The sequence below is a fragment of the Thalassophryne amazonica genome, chromosome 2, assembly GCF_902500255.1.
Source record: "Thalassophryne amazonica chromosome 2, fThaAma1.1, whole genome shotgun sequence".
NCBI lineage: Eukaryota > Metazoa > Chordata > Actinopteri > Batrachoidiformes > Batrachoididae > Thalassophryne > Thalassophryne amazonica.
The window spans coordinates 37,711,801-37,730,484 of NC_047104.1; the positions used below are offsets into that span (position 1 = coordinate 37,711,801).

General features: G+C 43.8%; 1 long non-coding RNA gene across 1 annotated transcript; it reads left to right on the top strand.

Moving 5' to 3' along the window:
• Nucleotides 1–4,196: 4,196 nt before the first annotated feature.
• LOC117523480 lies at nt 4,197–17,781 on the top strand. Its single transcript, XR_004564511.1, has 3 exons — nt 4,197–4,209; nt 7,068–7,072; nt 17,635–17,781. It is a non-coding gene; the product is annotated as an uncharacterized LOC117523480 (long non-coding RNA).
• The last annotated feature ends 903 nt before the right edge of the window (nt 17,782–18,684 follow it).

The following is an 18,684-nucleotide window of genomic DNA, read 5'->3' on the forward strand; positions in this document are numbered from 1 at the left end:
AACATTCAATACACGAGCAACAGCTCTGGTTGACATTCCTGCTGTCAGCATGCCAACTGCATGCTCCCTCAAATCTTGCGACATCTGTGGCATTGTGCTGTGTGATAAAACTGCACCTTTCAGAGTGGCCTTTTATTGTGGGCAGTCTAAGGCACACCTGTGCACTAATCATGGTGTCTAATCAGCATCTTGGTATGGCACACCTGTGAGGTGGGATGGACTATCTCAGCAAAGGAGAAGTGCTCACTATCACAGATTTAGACTGGTTTGTGAACAATATTTGAGGGAAATGGTGATATTGTGTATGTGGAAAAAGTTTTAGATCTTTGAGTTCATCTCATACAAAATGGGAGCAAAACCAAAAGTGCTGCATTTATATTTTTGTTGAGTGTATATTGATATATAGGTTTGGGATTATACAGAGCATTGCAGATAAGATAAAGGTACACAAACTGTTGTATACATATTTGACAAGTGAGACTGTTGATTTGGTACTTGCAATTTTGGATCTGTCTGCAGCTTTTGACACTGTTGATCATGGTGTTTTAATTGAGAGATTAAGGACATGGTGTTGGATTTATGTATATATGGATATGTCAGTTATCACACATTCTTTTATTATACATTCTTCTAGTCTATATTCCTTATATTATACATTCTTTTATTAATACTTTAGTAATGGAAATAAACTCATTGTATCTGTTAGAAGTCTGTTGCTGACTTCTTGATGACCTCTTGATAAAGTATGTTACAAATGAATGATTACATGAGTTGTTTTTATCCTTGCAGTTAGAGAGAAAAAGGAACTTATGTGATGTCGCAAAGCGAGGTCAGAAGAGTTGATGTCCAAAACAACTTATCAAACCATTAAAAATATAATAAAATATAAAATAAATAATAAGGAATGAAAATGTTTGTATATGATCATATGAATTGCTTTTGTGCAAAAGAGAGTTGTAATGGAAAGATTGAATATGATTCCAAAAGAAAGTATGCTGTATTGCAAATTGTGTTACTAGCTGTGTTGCCAAATGATGTTTCTACTGCACGCATGTGGTTTCAACCACAGGAAAGAACAAAAGGTTAACCGACATGTGCTGACTGAAGATAACACCTGAAGAACGGAGCCCAGGAGAGAAGTCCTGACCGCACCTTCCCCAAACCAGCAGCCTGAGATCGCAGAAACCAGAAGTTGCTAAGACTTGCTCAACTGTAGTTGCAAGACCTGTTTATGATTGCTCAACTGTTTATGCCACGTATGCTGACAACCGCACCTGTATGACATCCTGAATAAAAAGAGCGAGAGTGTAGCCAGAGTTCAGTGCAGTTTGGAGATTGTTAGAAGAGTTTGTCTCTGTGCTGCACTCCTCGCGAGCATTTACAATTGAATTCTACTCTCTGACTCTTATTTGACTGTTGTGTCTTTCTCTGTTACAGTTTTATGATGTTTAGGTGGTTTTAAACCTAACATTACTTTGGTCCTTCGAGCCGGATGTCAACATACCTGAAGGGTTCCAGCGGACGAGACTGACACCAGGAAAATCCTTGGCCAAGGTACTGAGACCCTTTGACGGGACTGGCTCGGTCCGCCGGCTGGAATCCGGAAGGTTGAAGACTAATCCGTGAGGGGAAGACAGCGGTTGAGTGAGTAGAATTTTAATTGAAAAAACTATAAGTGTGTGTGGTGACAGGTAGTCACATAAACGGACAGGACAGTGAATAGTGACAGGAAGTCATGTTAAAACCCTGAGAATTCTAGACAATGTCAGGTAATGTTAAAAGCAGTTAAACCCCGTAAGGATGAACAGAATCCTCTAGTATCGAACTAGTTAAACTCTGTATTAGGAGGCACAGGCTCCTCTGGCGTCTAAATTAATACCGGTGAAAAAGTGTGACAGTGTAATAAAGGTGACTGAATGAGAGTGATGGGTCATTAGATCCTCCTCTATATAAAATTACGGGAAAGTAAACAGCGACCACTGGTCAGAGGCAGAGGCAAGGATTTCCCGCTTCCTTCGGGGAGGAGAAAGGGAACTCACTGACTGGTGGAAAATTAAATTTGCTGTCCCGTAAAAAACACATAACCAGTGTTTAGAACACTGTAGGTGTTGAAACCCCACTGGTCTAAATTTTATCTTTATAAAAACAAAAAAAAAGATAAAAAATAACGTAAAAATGGGGAAGTCAAACAGTAAGACACAAAGGCAGGATCCGCGGGACCGTCTAGGTAACAAAGATTGGAAATTTATGGAACAAAAAGATCCTACACATGTCTCATATTTAGACACATGGATTACAAAACATGGATTCGACGGCCAAATAAACAGACCATCATTGTCAAAATTAAGAGAATCTATTAAAAAGAAAAACAAAAATGATGAGTGGAAAATGATGAAGGAGGGATGGAACAAAATTATTGCATGGGAGGAAGCTGCAGATCAAAGACGAGAAGGTGAGAGGAAGAGTAGGGAGAAAGACAGGGAAAAACAAAACAAGACTGAAGGAGGAAATTCAGAAATTTTCTTGCACAAAAAGGAGGACGATGAAACCACCTGTCCACCCATAAGAGTGCAAGTGTATGTTGAAGAAAGACGCGGAGAAAAGGAACAGATAAATGACACCAAATCAGAATCAAAACAAACTGAAAAAATGACTGATTCTACAAAACCAAGTCTGTATCCAGACCTGGAGCAACAAACGGATGACAAACCACCAGCATATCACTCACCGCCGCCCCAGAGACCAGTTACAAGGTCCTTGACACGATCTCGAGAAATTCTGTCCCCTCCCAGTGCACCTGAAGCATCAGGGTGGGATTGGGTTAAACTAAAGGGCTCAAAATCACCGCCCGTATACTCACTTGATGGTACAGAACAGTACCCCATGATACAAGTAGCTAATCCAAATGTGGCGGTGGATCAAAGACCTACACTTTTGGTCTACCGCACTTGGACAATGGACGACATAAAGTCCGCATTAACAGGGGTGGCGGATCCTCAGGAAGATGTTGAACAGTGCTGTCGAGATTTAGAAAACCTCCGTGGTTCATATAATTTAGATGGCACGGAGGTCCAGCAGGTTTATATGGGAGCTTTAAAGAAATACTGGGGGGTTGTAAAAGGGGATTGGTCACCTGCAAGTGGCGACGGCACAGCTTTACCACATAATAGCGACATACTGACCCAGCGAGTGACAGCGTTACAAAAACGAATCAAAGAAAAATTCAAAAAACAAGCTAATTATGCTGATATTAATCGTACTAAACAAAAAGACGATGAACCTTTTGAAGATTACAAGTTAAGAATGGAAAAGGTTTTCCGTGCAAACAGTGGTCTAGTACCAGAGCAGGAAGAAGGAGTATACGAACAACAACTCAAAAACGCCCTCCATCAAAACAGCAAACAGGGAGTTAAACATTGGATTGAAAAACACATGATAAATTTTCCCACATCCACGTTAGATAACTATGTTGACCATGCTATGCATGCTGATAAGGTCCAAAGTCAGAAGAAAAATACAGGGAAAACACCTGCTGTTTTCCTGGCTGACCTGACCGATGATCCAAACGAGGACCTCTATTATCAAAGAGGATACCCGGATCGTGGTCAACAAGGCCGAGGGAATTTCAAGGGAAGATTTCAGGAAGGACGCCGACACATAGAACAGAGAGGTGGACCTCCACGTTGGAGTCAAAATAGCGACAGATTCAATGACAGGGGAAATCAGAAGAGACAGGACTTTCCACCACCAACAGGGCCACGACAGTGTTGGATCTGTAATGAGGAAGGACACATCTCTCGGGACTGTCCTCGCAGAGGACAAGACACACATCAGAGTAAATGACTAACCGACCAATCACCAAAATTAGGTCCAGACATGCCTGTTGATCTTGATCTGCAGGAACTCATGTCAGTTGAAAGTGTTCGACCAGAAATAACGCTTTTGGTGAATGGACACTCTGTGTCCTTCTTGTGCGATTCAGGTGCCTGTAAGACAACCTGTAATGTGAAGATTCCTGGTGTCCATCGCGGAAGCGAAATATATTGGGTTCGATCAGCAAATGGGAAAATTACACCAGTCCCACTGTCTGACCCAATATGGCTGCGGGACCCTGAGGGACAATCATGTTACATGCCTATTTTACTGATGCCTGAATGTCCAGTTAATCTGTTGGGCAGAGATGGACTTTGTCAACTGAGACTAGCACTGGTGCCTCAGGGGAATAATATGATTGTGAAGCGAAAAAATGATTTACAACCTACAGATCTTAATGTCCTGACCACTGATGCAACTGATAAGTTTTATTACACATTGGATATTCCAAATGTTGAACCACAAAACTTTGCTTCTTTACTCCTAAATTGGGGAAGGGACACCCTAACACAGGTCCAGGACGAAATGTCAGCAGAACAACTCCACATAACTATGTGGTACAAAAATACGCCAGGTCCCGACTTGCAATATGAAACCACCTTACGCACTCTTCCTACTCCACGACCGTTGGTGACCTATATCTACAGTGATGGGATCTCCAACGCGGCGTGCGGAGTGGAACAGTTATCGGACGCTGTGATGCATTTGTACAAACAAAGCGGGCCACCACACGTTTCCCTGTTCAAAGATTCTGTTGTCCCTTGGCATTGCTTATCAGCACTAGTGGACATGGGACAAAAAAACACCAATTGGGTGAGGAAAACTAGGGATATTTGGGAAAGCCCTCAGACAGGGTTGACTAGGACTCAAATTTATCTTCCAATCGACACTCCTGTTGGAGTTCATACTGATGACAGCTCTGATGCATGAAATTTTGTACTAACTCAAGAAGAGCAGTCACTCCTTACGGAAGTACCGCCACATTTGTGGTCTTCAGGGCCAACTGATGTTGGACTAGTCAAGGGAGCACTACCTGTAGTCATCAGGCCAAAGACTGAATACAGACCTTGTATCAGACAATATCCATTAAAACCCGATGCATTGGAAGGCATCAAACCCGTCATAGCAGATCTTATTCAAGCAAAGGTCATTGTGGAGTGTCCTGATTCACCATGCAACACTCCAATTTTTCCGGTGAAAAAGGCAGCTCCTTCCACTGGTTGGAGAATGGTCCAGGACTTACAGGCTGTTAATAATGCTGTAGTCCAGAGGGCACCTTGTGTACCTGACCCACATACATTGCTGAATTCTCTTCGACCTGATGCTACGTTCTTCACGGTTGTGGACATCAGCAATGCCTTTTTCTCCGTTCCTGTAGACAAGGATAGTCAGTTCTGGTTTGCTTTCACCTTTGCGGGAAAGCGATACACGTTTACTCGCCTACCGCAGGGCTATTGTGAAAGTCCCACAATTTATTCGCAAGTAATGTCTGCCAGCATGGCATCCTTTGTTCCACCAGGAAACAGTCAAATTCTCCTGTATGTTGATGATATTTTGCTGGTCTCACCCGATAAAACAACATGTGTAGGAGACACTCCATTATTCCACCTGGCGAAAGAAGGTCACAAAGTCAGTAAGAATAAATTGCAGTTGTGGAAAAATGAAGTAAAGTATTTGGGTCACAATTTGAGTTGTGAAGGACGAACAATCGTAGCAGACAGGAAAACAGCCATTCTACAGGCCCCCAAACCACTGACTAAACGACAAGTGATGTCCTTTTTGGGCCTGACAAACTATTGCAGAAGTTGGGTGCCTGACTATGCACAAATTGTGTACCCTTTAAACAGATTAATGTACACTGAAGACATTTCAATGAACACAACTGTTAAATGGACCTCTGAAGCAGAAGACGCATTTTCAAAAATAAAACAAGCATTAACCTCTGCAGCTGCTTTGGCACTTCCAAATTATAACAAAACTTTTGTACAAATGATTGACTGTAAGGGCCACTTTATGACTTCCGTACTCACACAGCAACATGGAACCAAACTCCGCCCAGTTGCGTACTACTCTGCCAAATTGGATAGTGTGGCTTGCGCCCTCCCCCATTGTGTACGTGCTGTTGTGGCAGCATCAATGGCTGTGGAATGCAGTGCTGGCGTAGTCCTCTTCCACCCACTAATCCTCAAAGTGCCACACGCAGTGTCAGCATTGCTGCTACAAACCAACATGACCTTTTTATCACCGGCACGCCATCTGTCTTGCATGGCCACGCTGCTGTCCCAACCGCATGTCACAATCGAACGATGCACCACACTGAATCCTGCAACTTTGATTCCACTTCCTGATGACGGGGAACCACATGACTGTCTAGATTCGACTCAGACTGTAGCAAAATCCAGACCGGACTTACAAGACACGCCCCTGACACTTGGCGATGTAGTTTTCGTGGATGGATCTTCTAGGAAGAATGATATGGGCATAACTTTAACAGGTTATGCTGTAGTCACAAATACTCGCGTTCTGCGAGCCGAGCGCCTGCCACCGCATTTCTCGTCTCAGGCTGCAGAGCTAATTGCTCTCTCACATGCCTGCACTTTATATAAAGACAAACCAGTCACTGTTTACACTGACAGTCAATATGCATTTGCGTCCGTTCATGTATTTGCTCAACATTGGAAAAACAGGGGGATGGTGACCTCCACTGGTAAACCTGTCACACATGGAGAACAACTAAACCGCCTCCTGGCTGCTGTTCAGTTACCCTCCAAAATTGCAGTATGCAAATGTGCAGCTCACACAGGGAAATCTGACTCTGTATCTCAAGGAAATCATTATGCAGATATTTCTGCAAAGGCTGCTGCAGCAGGAGAGCTTAGTGTACTCCATGTTGACCCAGTACAGGACGTCACACTTCCTGTTGACAAAAACAGTTTATCTTCTCAAGTTCTCTCTGATATGCAACATCAGAGTTCAGATGTAGAAAAGGACTTATGGACTAAACGTGGAGCTACTATCCGTGATGGCATTTATTGCTGACCATTGGGGAAACCCATTTTACCTAAAAATTTGTATAGATGGGCTGCCATATTGAGCCATGGAATTTCTCATGTCTCAACAGGGGGGATGATGAGCCAGATTAATGCCATCTATACAACCTTTGGATTTAACACGTACTCTAAACATTTTTGCAGAGCATGTCTCACGTGTGCCAAACACAACTCCCAAGGCAATTTGAGACCTAAAAGAGGAAAATTTCCCACTCCACAATATCCTTTTCAGGTTATACATATGGACTACATTCAACTAAGTAAAAGTGAGGGCAAAGAATATTGTTTAGTAATTGTGGATGCCTTTTCCAAATGGGTAGAACTTTTTCCAACCAAACGACCTGATGCATTGACTGTAGCCAAATCGTTATGCAAAAACATCATACCCCGCTATGGCATACCTGAACGAATCTATAGTGATAATGGCGCTCATTTTGTAAATGAAGTTATTAAAAACATAGGAACTATGTTTTGCATTGAACTAAAAAACCACTGTGCATACCACCCTCAGAGCGCAGGATTAGTAGAAAGAACAAATGGAACAGTAAAAAACCGACTCAAAAAGACAATGGAAGAAACAGGGAGACCATGGACTCAGTGTCTTGAACTAGTACAGCTGTACATGAACATCACTAGTACTATAGGATTGACACCATTTGAGACCCTTTTTGGAAGACCATTTAAATTGCCTCACTTTAAAAGTCCCTGGGACATAGAAGATGAACCTAACCTAGCAGATTATATGAGAAAAATGCTCGAGAAACAGAAAACACCCACTGACGAAGAAACCCCCATCTCTCCACAGGACGACCTGTTGGTGAAACCGGGTGACTGGGTTCTAATCAGGAGCATCAAGAGGAAATGTTGGCATTCACCTAAGTGGGAAGGACCATATCAGGTCCTGTTGACAACCCCAACAGCCCTTAAAATAGCAGAGAGAGGAACTTGGGTACACCTCACACATGTTAAAAGGGTCATCTGGGCAAACCCGGTAATCAAGTAAGGGAAGTGAAGCAAAGTCTGGTAATAGTGTGGGATTCTGGTGTTAAGATCCAGGGTTGACACGAAAGCCAGTGAAGTTTTTACTGCCACTGACCTGAACTTAGGCTGACACCGGCTTTGACAAGATGGCCTTACCTAAACTGATGTGTATCACAGGAAGTATACAGGTGGTACTCCTGTTACTTATCTATTGGGGATGGTACTCATGGATTTCACAACGGTACTCGTGTAAAAAAATACCCCTAAGGGGGAAATTGGCTGAAACTTGGACAATTGACACTGTAAATAGAACTGAACAGGTGATCCATGAGTATGATCCTACGGTTAACAATTATGATTATGACCCTGCAATTGATAATTATAATCGCAACAGAGTGAGACGCTCTTTTTGTAGGGGAGGATGTACTGGGACTGCTGGGGCCAGACAGTTCACTAATCCTTGCTCCCCGACTACAACTGATACAGTCATTACCAGAGACCTTTATGTCTGTTACAATGCCACTCAGTTTGTTTCAAAAATTGTTATACCTTTTTCAATCATACGGGTGGGAGGACAGGCTACTCCAGAAATGAGTTCCGGCACTCACTGGAAATGGCATGAATGGTATCTCTCCAGTGTTGATTGGGATCAAGATTGGGGAACAGTTTTTACGTATACTGGTAGTGACTGGACACCATATCCTACCACCCAGCATTCCAAAGAGTGGAAGCGTAGACTAACTCTGACTCGACATGATAACCATCTCCTGCTGTCGTTCAATACTACCGATCAGCCGCTTCTAGAAAAACCTCCCAGAATACACTCATATACAGAGGCATCTTGTTATCATTTAACATTATTTGTGTACAGGCCCGGTGTTTACACTGACCCACATACCGACTTCTCAATTTGTACTAACATAACAAAACGAACTGACTCTTCTCCGACGACACCCACAGCGGTAGGACTGTCATTGGGTCCACAAACGTCTGTGACAAAAATTCAGATCATAAATGGGAAAATTGAAACCGATGATTGGTTTTTGGTGACCACAGGAATTAGTGGACAAAGAAACAATTGGTTGCTCATGGCAGAGCAGGCAGCAAAACCTGCCAAAAAAGACTGTGTAGTGTGCTTAGGGCCTCGTCCAATACTGCGTGTAGCACCAGCCCCTTTGACCTCCGATTGTTTGCTTGAAATTATGGTGAACACGTTCATTCCTTTGAATCACAGGTGCATAAGTTGGGATACCATCTATCCTGTGGCCAACATGGCCAAAAATAAACCCCTGTTCTCTGAAGATGTGGCAGAGGGAAATTTTACCTGTGTTAAGCTTCCAGGTACTGGTCAAAAGTTAGGGGAACTAAATGAGACCGTGTGGTGTAGCCACACTCTCACACCACCAAGCCCTTTTAAACCCATTGCTAGAAGCGATGTGTGGTGGTGGTGTGGAGATAATAGGATTTTTGATAGATTACCAAACGATTCCTCGGGTCACTGTACTCTAGTATCATTCCTTTTGCCTGTACAAGTGTTGCCCATGACTGTTGAAGAACTAACTTTAAATGCCAAAGCAGTCGTCCCTGAACATTGGACCCGCACTAAGCGAAACGCATGGAAGACTGCTGGAGATCCAACTTACATTAACGCCATAGGGGTCCCTAGAGGGGTTCCAGATGAGTATAAATTAGCTGATCAGATCGCAGCTGGTTTTGAATCCTCTATTTGTTGATGGTGTACTGTTAACAAAAATGTAGATAGGATCAATTACATCCATTACAATGTTCAAAGATTAAGCAATTGGACTGAGGAAGGATTCCGAGCAGTGCGCTCCCAACTAGCCGCCACATCCTTGATGGCATTCCAGAACCGTATAGCCCTTGACATGCTGTTGGCTGAAAAGGGTGGGGTTTGCGCCATGTTTGGAGAACAGTGTTGCACGTTCATTCCAAACAATACAGCGGCTAATGGCAGCCTGACCCTGGCTATCGAGGGTCTGCGCACCCTGAATCATAAAATGAAGGAGCACAGCGGAGTTAACACTGCGTTTTGGGACTCGTGGTTGGATATGTTTGGGAGATATCGCACGTTAGTCTCATCTGCACTCATCTCTATTGCTGTCTTTGCTGCTATTTTGACCTTGTGTGGATGTTGTTGTATACCCTGTCTACGATCTCTAATCACTAGAATGATCACCACTGCTATCTCACCAGCAGGAAAAGACAATGCTCAGATGTACCCCCTCTTAGGAGACAACCCTGACACAGATGATAAAGAAGGCTGCTGTCATGATGACTTTGATGACAGCGTGCACTTGCCCGACCTATTCCCAGACCCAGGTGACTACGGTGAACCTGATGACGACGACGATGACCTCTAAACCTCCCAAGTGTAAATGCACCCTTACCACTGTTGGATGATCCCACAACTGAAAATCTGAAAAGAAGTGGTTGTTAGAATAAATTTTGTTCATGGGTGAATGTTCTATACCGTAAGAATGCATGATAAACAGGGGGGAAATGTTGGATTTATGTATATATGGATATGTCAGTTATCACACATTCTTTTATTATACATTCTTCTAGTCTATATTCCTTATATTATACATTCTTTTATTAATACTTTAGTAATGGAAATAAACTCATTGTATCTGTTAGAAGTCTGTTGCTGACTTCTTGATGACCTCTTGATAAAGTATGTTACAAATGAATGATTACATGAGTTGTTTTTATCCTTGCAGTTAGAGAGAAAAAGGAACTTATGTGATGTCGCAAAGCGAGGTCAGAAGAGTTGATGTCCAAAACAACTTATCAAACCATTAAAAATATAATAAAATATAAAATAAATAATAAGGAATGAAAATGTTTGTATATGATCATATGAATTGCTTTTGTGCAAAAGAGAGTTGTAATGGAAAGATTGAATATGATTCCAAAAGAAAGTATGCTGTATTGCAAATTGTGTTACTAGCTGTGTTGCCAAATGATGTTTCTACTGCACGCATGTGGTTTCAACCACAGGAAAGAACAAAAGGTTAACCGACATGTGCTGACTGAAGATAACACCTGAAGAACGGAGCCCAGGAGAGAAGTCCTGACCGCACCTTCCCCAAACCAGCAGCCTGAGATCGCAGAAACCAGAAGTTGCTAAGACTTGCTCAACTGTAGTTGCAAGACCTGTTTATGATTGCTCAACTGTTTATGCCACGTATGCTGACAACCGCACCTGTATGACATCCTGAATAAAAAGAGCGAGAGTGTAGCCAGAGTTCAGTGCAGTTTGGAGATTGTTAGAAGAGTTTGTCTCTGTGCTGCACTCCTCGCGAGCATTTACAATTGAATTCTACTCTCTGACTCTTATTTGACTGTTGTGTCATTCTCTGTTACAGTTTTATGATGTTTAGGTGGTTTTAAACCTAACACATGGGTGGGCATTTCTGGGTCAGCCCTAGACTGGTTTGTATCCTATTTCTCTAATAGAAGTTTTTCAGTTGCTGCAGATAAATATATGTCCTCTTCTGCCATTCTTGGTGTGCTCCAAGGTTCTGTTCTGGGACCTGTTTTATTTGCATTGTACTTGCTCCCACTTGGACATATTTTCAGTTCCTTTAATGATGTATCTTATAATTGTTATGCAGATGACATACAGCTGTACAGCTCGATGGCTGCTAACTATGTGTCACTTAATACAGCAAAAACTGAAATCCATGTTTCTGCCCCTGAGGAGTTTGTTCCCTCAGTGATTAAGAACCTTGGCTCGCAATCCTCTTTTGTTCATTCAGCAGACAGAAATTTGGGTGTTACATTTGACCAGGCTCACAAATTTGACACACGTTACCTGTCTTGTGCAATCATGTTTCTTTCATTTACGCAACATCGCCCACCTTAGAAACATTGTGTCTCAAGCTGAGCTGGAACAGATTATTCATGTTTTTCTTTCTTCACGTCTTGATTACTGCAATACACTGTTCCCTTGCCCCAGTAAGTCTTCGCTGGACCGCCTACAAATGGTCCAGAAAGTGGCTGCAAGGCTCCTTGCGTAACCCCCATTCTGTCCTCTTTGCACTGGCTCCCAATTCAGACTGCAATTTAAAATACTGGTGATGACTTTTAGAGAGCTGCACAGTCAAATGCCACTTTACATCAGTGAACTCTTGCACCTTATGTAACAAGAAGGTCTCTGAGGTCCTCAGACCAGAACCTGCTGGTTGTATCAAGGTCAAGGCTGAAGACCAAAGGAGACTGTGCATTTGAGGTTGTGGCTCCAAAACTGTGGAATGCAAGGTTTGCAACCTTGAAGAACCTGAACATTCTCCAGAGCCCTTTTATCAACTGTTTGATCTCCACTGACACTACATGCAGGACACAGGTGGAAGCAGAATGGTGGAAATATCAGCTGATGGTTCCAAAGATGAAAATTTAGGGGACATTACATTGGTTTGCTGTTGTGGGAGCCAGGTCGTATGAGAGTGTGAAATTAAATCTGGTGAAGAACCGAGCACACCTGACCTGCCAAGACTTCAACCTATGAGCAAATCTAAAGGTCCCTTCACACATAGCACAAATGAGGCAGAATGGCAAACGGAGGAGGATTTGGATGACAGTTGCGCAAATTTGAACTGCACTCGAATGCCTCGTACAGCAGTCTCACAGGAGTCGGCACATCCGTTCAGCCACAGCACATACACACCACATTCATGTTGCCCTCAGGTTGTTAAACCCAATCGAACGGCGGTCGAGATGCAGCCATACCAAAGTTGCAACATTTGCGTTGCAAGTCTATGCAAGACAGACCATTTGGACTCTGGTCGAGGGGCCGCATGAAATGATCAGCCATGTTGAATCCTGATATCCAGATCGGACCAGCCTTCACACTGCAGGCTGAATGAGGACGAATACCCATTCAACCCACACTCAGCCAGAGTCGAGGTGTCACCCACAGACTTCCAACAGCAGTTGGGGGCACATAGACCAGCACAAATGCAGTGCCCAGGACACCAATGTCGAGGTGCGGTCGAGGTGGCGAAAGCTCAAATTGCAGTCAGTGTTGCGTGTGGTATCCTGAAGGCTGAGGGAGAGCGATTGCAGAAACGGTGCAAAATCGGACGCAAAGAAAAAAGACAGAGGGAGTGAAAAAATAGAATAAAATGAAGAACAAAGAGAAGAGAGAGAGGGCATGACACGAAGAGAGGGACAGCACATATGCATTTGGGGGGGCGTTGTGTGATGCTGTGATAACAGAATCTGCTTACCTGTCCTCTGGATTATGTCTTTGATCCACTACATGGACTGATGTATGTGTACCACGGTCCCATGATCATGGGTTGACTGTCTGTGATGCACTGCGGACTAGTTTACCAGTAATAATGTCCATATTAATATGATCACACGCGATCATATCCACTACAGTTGTGCGTTTGTCAGGGGACCCAAGTTGATATGTAATCACATCATGGGTTGGAAGTCATTTAAAATCTAGCAGGGAGGGAGCTGACCACGCTGTGCCACGCACCATCAACAGCTGATTCCCAGAGATGGACAGAGGGGTAGAGAGAGAGGGGGAGCACGCATGCAACGGGGAGAGGGAGGGGACACATTCAACACATGTACTGAGATGTAATGTGGGACTTGGAAGGTCTTCCAATTAGCAGACCACAGTGCTCATCCTGGAATGCTCCCCCTCCCCCCAGCTGTCCACCCAGACTTCGGGTGGCACGTACGGCATTGGAGGGTGCAGTCTGCATATTTCTGCTGCATTCTTCCACATTGTGGTGTTTTCTGCTGTGTTCCTTTATTCTTTTTATTTTGTTTACATTTCTTCCTGTTGCGCTACCTGGATTCTTGACCTGCTGCATGCTGAATGTGCGCTAATCATTCGTGGTGGCTTCTGACACACATTCTGGGTATTTGGGTGGAATTTGGACGCCATTCATTGGTGCCTGGCCGAATTCCTATCCCTCCCTATTTTTTCAATCTGATTCACCCACATTTGTCTTATGTGTGAAGGGGCCTTAAATATTGCGGTCAATCAAAACAATAGATGGTTGACTGAGGCCATATAACCAGTGTCTCTCCTCTTCCAAGACCAGTTTTAGGGCCAGGAGTTACCAGTTTTCCACATTACAATTTCATTCAGCTACGTATGATTTGTTGGAAAAGAATACACAGGGTGATTTTATCATGCTTGACAGACAATCACCCCCACTCCCACATCTGAAGCATCAACCTCAGCAATAAAGTTGAGATGGAGCCAGCATTCTCAAAATTGGTGATGAGGTGAATTGACCCTATAATTCTTTCTTCTTCTTTTGGTTTCTCCCATTAAGGGTCACCACAGTAGATCTCACCCTGTTCTATGCATCTCCCTCTGTCACATCATCCACCTGCATGGCCTCCCTCAGGACATCCATAAACCTTTTATTTAGCCTCCGTCTTCTCCTCTTGCCTGGTGGCTCCATGCTCACTATCCTTCTCCCCATGTACAATTAAATTTATTTATAGAGTGCCAAATCACAATAAAGCAGGTACGCCACATGGGCCAAGTCTAACCTCACCAATCCCCCCAAGCAAGCACATGGGACAGTGGTAAGAAAAAAAACTCCCTCTGGCATTTTTGAGAAAGAAACCTCAAGCAGACCAGACTCAGAAAACTGACGCACTACTTAGGCCATTGTAACAGTTAGAAAGTTACAAGCAGTTACACAGAAAGAGTAAATACAGAGTAAGTCCATCTTAAGGCCAAGCCCAAGGTCTAGAGTTGATGGGATGATTCAGAGTCCTCGGCAGGGCAATGCCAAGATGCTCCAATTTACAGTCCATCATGTGGCACAGGTCAAACCCCATGCATTCGCTCAGCATGTGGCTCCTACACTCCTCAGTGTCAGCAATACCTCAGACAGAGAGAAAACAAGCAGAATCAATCAGACAGAACTAGCAGCACCTATGGCATTACAACCTCAACCTCAATTGTGGGGCTCGTCTTGCTCCCTCAGGTTCCTTGGTTACCCCGACTACTCTCGGGCCTCGTCTCGGGCCAGGGTCGGGGTAGTACCCTGCAGGGTAGCTCATCATTCTCCAGCTGCCTGGCTCCCTGGCACCCCCATTGGCTGGTTCTCTCACTGGGGCTTCTGGGGCTCCCCTGGGACTGTCTGCTGCATCCCCGTCTCATGGTTGCCCTGGCAACCCCCTTGGGTCTGGAGGTGGGTCGAATGTCCCTGTGGAATTGAGCTGGGGACCTTTTTTCTGCACCATGCTACCCACATACACAGGCCATGTGGGGTTTGGCCTCACATGTCACACCCTCCTAAGGTACTTCACTAGGTTAGTACTTGCACGCACAATATATTGGGTAATAAGTAGCACATTATAGGGCTTATTTAGGTTCGGGGCCAGGGGCTGATGTTCGTTTTACAGGGCAGAGTGTGGTGCAGCTTTGCGCCGAAGCCTCCCATGGCAACCTACCATCTGCCGCTCCTGCCCTGCCATTTTAATGCATACACTTTATTTCTACACATTCAGCAAACACATTTAGGGATCAATTTCGATCTGGGGATACTAGGCAGTGGTGGGTTCGCGGGGCAGGTTGTGGTGCAACAGTGTGCCATGGCCATCCTCAGCAATCTGTCACCTGCCATTCCTGCCCTGTTTCTCATGCAACACTCTATATTCTTGCTCACAGAAACACACCAAGGGAGATTAATTAAAATACTATGGGTGGGTATGTTCCGGGCACATCCCATTGGGAGGAGGCCCCGGGGAAGACCCAGGACACGCTGGGGGACTACATCTCTCGGCTGGCTTGGGAACGCCTTGGGGTTCCCCCGGAGGAGCTGGGGGAGGTGTGTGTGGATCGGGAGGTCTGGGCGGCTTTGCTTGAGCTGCTGCCCCCGCGACCCAACTCCGGATAAAGCGGAAGAAAATGGATGGATGGATGGATGGATGGACTATGGGTGGGTTTTTCACTTAGGGCTGGTGTGGCATTTGGGCCGACCCTGGGTGGCCAGGAACATGGCATTGGTGTAGAGTCGGGACAATTTTCCCTGTCCCATTGTGGTCTTGTTGCACTACTCTGGAGCTTGGGGAGCCCAGGGCGCCATGGCTGGGTGGGGTGGTGCGTGGGGAATTTGCAGTGGTACACTTGTGATATCACTGGGGAGTTGGGCTGCTGCTAGGGGGCTGGGGGTCGTGGTTTCGGCTGAAGGATGCTGTCCCACTTTCATAGTCTCCTGACCATGGGTTTTGGTGTGTAGGTGGGGGTCTGGGGGGGTGAGGTGGTTCAGAGTCTGAGGGAGCCATGGGGGAGTCCTGCTGACAATGGTGGGGGGTCTTGGCTGGAGATCTGTCACCTGTGGCCCAGCTCTGAGTGTGTCGGTTTTGCCCCTTGTCTGGGGTTTTAGTCCAGTCATTTTATGGTTTGACCCAGAACAGATTGCAACAGAAATGATTTTGGTGGCATTTGAACTGTGAAACTGTTTTATAAAACATACTAAAAGTCTGGAAAGATAAAAAATTGGGAACACTCCCAAAATCCAAGATGGCCACCCGAAAACATGCAAAAATTTGTTTTTTCCCAAATAACTCAAAAATTATCAATATTTAAGCACATAAATGTATTCATGTTAAATATAAACTTGTGTATTGTGGACATTTTGACACCAAAATTAAGTCTCTATCCGTAACCGTTCTTGAGATACAGTCTATTTGTAGTTTTACATACACTCAAGGACGGCAATTTGGTTTGTGTCCTTTTACGTTAAAAATATTGCAGTTAAGGCCCAGAAATGTATTGAAGTTGAATGTAAACTTGTGTATTGTGGACATTTTAGCACCAAAATTAAGTCTTTATCTGTAACGGTTCTTGAGATACAGTCTATTTGTAGTTTTACATACACTCAAGGACGGCAATTTGGTTTGTGTCCTTTTACGTTAAAAATATTGCAGTTAAGGCCCAGAAATGTATTGAAGTTGAATATAAACTTGTGTATTGTGGACATTTTAGCACCAAAAGAATGGCTGTAGCTCTTACAGTTTTTGAGATACAGTACATAAGCCATCTACACTTAGCTAAAAATGGTGAAATTGTTATGTTGAAACCAAGTAACTGTTCTGAAATGTTCATTTAAAGAATGTAATAATAATATTCTTAGTGCTTGTCAGCTGCACTAACTTTTTTAATGACAGATGTAATCACACATTAATTTTACAGTAAAACCAATGAAGCATGATAATAATAAAAGTTCAGGTGAAATCAGTATTGTGTACATCATGACACTTGAAATTTCACTTGTTCAAATTTCAGTCTCATCATCCTGGTAATCATTGAGTTGGCCTGCATTTGTACACCCTGTACCTCTGCAGTTGCCACACGCTGCTGAGCAATCTAAGTTAAGTTTGCGACATGTACATCGCAATGTACTACAGTCAGTACTGCAGTTACATCTCACAGCATGCAGAAGAGAATCTGGTGCTGCTTGCAAGTCAGTCATGATTGGGACAACCTGACTATCAGAAACTTTCCATCCTCAAAATTCAGGACTTGTTGAGAACTTCTTGATTGATGCTCCTTTTCCAATTCCATGAAGGCCAGAAAAGCTGACACTGAACCCCATTCTGAGTTCCACAACAGTGGTGTCACCAATGAGCCCTGGTTGTGCATTGACATCCACTCTGTTATACATAATATATGAGTAACTTCTCTATTCATATTCCAGTGAAACATTGACTCAAAAAGATTATTATTACCTTCTTTAGATTAACATTTCAGAAATGGTACTTAGTTTTCAACATAACAATGCTCAATTTCATCAGTTTTTGTCGAGCGTAGATGTATTTTTATACCATATCTCAAAAACTGTAATAGCTACAGCTATTTTTTAGGTGCCAAAAAGTCCACAATGCACAAGTTTATATTCAACTTCAACATATTTCTGGGCCTTAACTGCAATATTTTTAATGTAATAGGACATAAACCAAATTGCCATCCTTGAGTGTATGTAAAATACATATAGGCTGTATCTCAAGAATCGTTACAGATAGAGACCTTATTTTGGTGTCAAAATGTCCACAATACCCAAGTTTATATTTAACATCAATACATTTATGTGCTTAAATATTGATATTTTTTGAGTTATTTTGGAAAAACTAAATTTTTGCATGTTTTCAGACAGCTATCTTGGATTTTGGGAGTGTTCCCAAAAATCTTTCTAGACTTTTAGTATGTTTTATAAAACAGTTTCAGGGTTCAAATGCCACCAAAATAAATTCTGTTGCAATTTGTTCCGGGTTGACCCCTTTTTTTTCATAAAATGACTGGACTATTTGGGTCTCGCCCTCACCTGCTCAGCTGTCCCTGCTTGGGCTTGGGGATTGGGTGTGTCAGCTCCTCAGCTCTCGTCCCCCACCCCTGCATGCTTCTCCTTCTGTGATGGGGTGTTTTCTGTGTCTTTGTGGGGGGCTGTCTGGGGGATAGGTCGGGGTTGCGATGGGCTGTGACCATGGTGGGTGCACTCCCTGGCCCCTTCTGCTGTCCTAGTTCTCTGCATCTCCCATGGGCTCTTCTTCCTGGATCCCTTTCTGTCAAGATATGTGCACTCACCCGTGTGGCTCCTGTCATGTCGGAGTGGTCCATGTCACATGGTAAAGTGATGTACTTGGGTCTTGTCCCAAGACACCAGCCACAGAAGTGACTGGATATTCAGCTGTGATCTGGGTCTCTGTATGTGGGGGATCTGGTGTTCGTGGCCTTCACCAGAATTCAGTTCTGGGTGTTCCCAAGGGGACT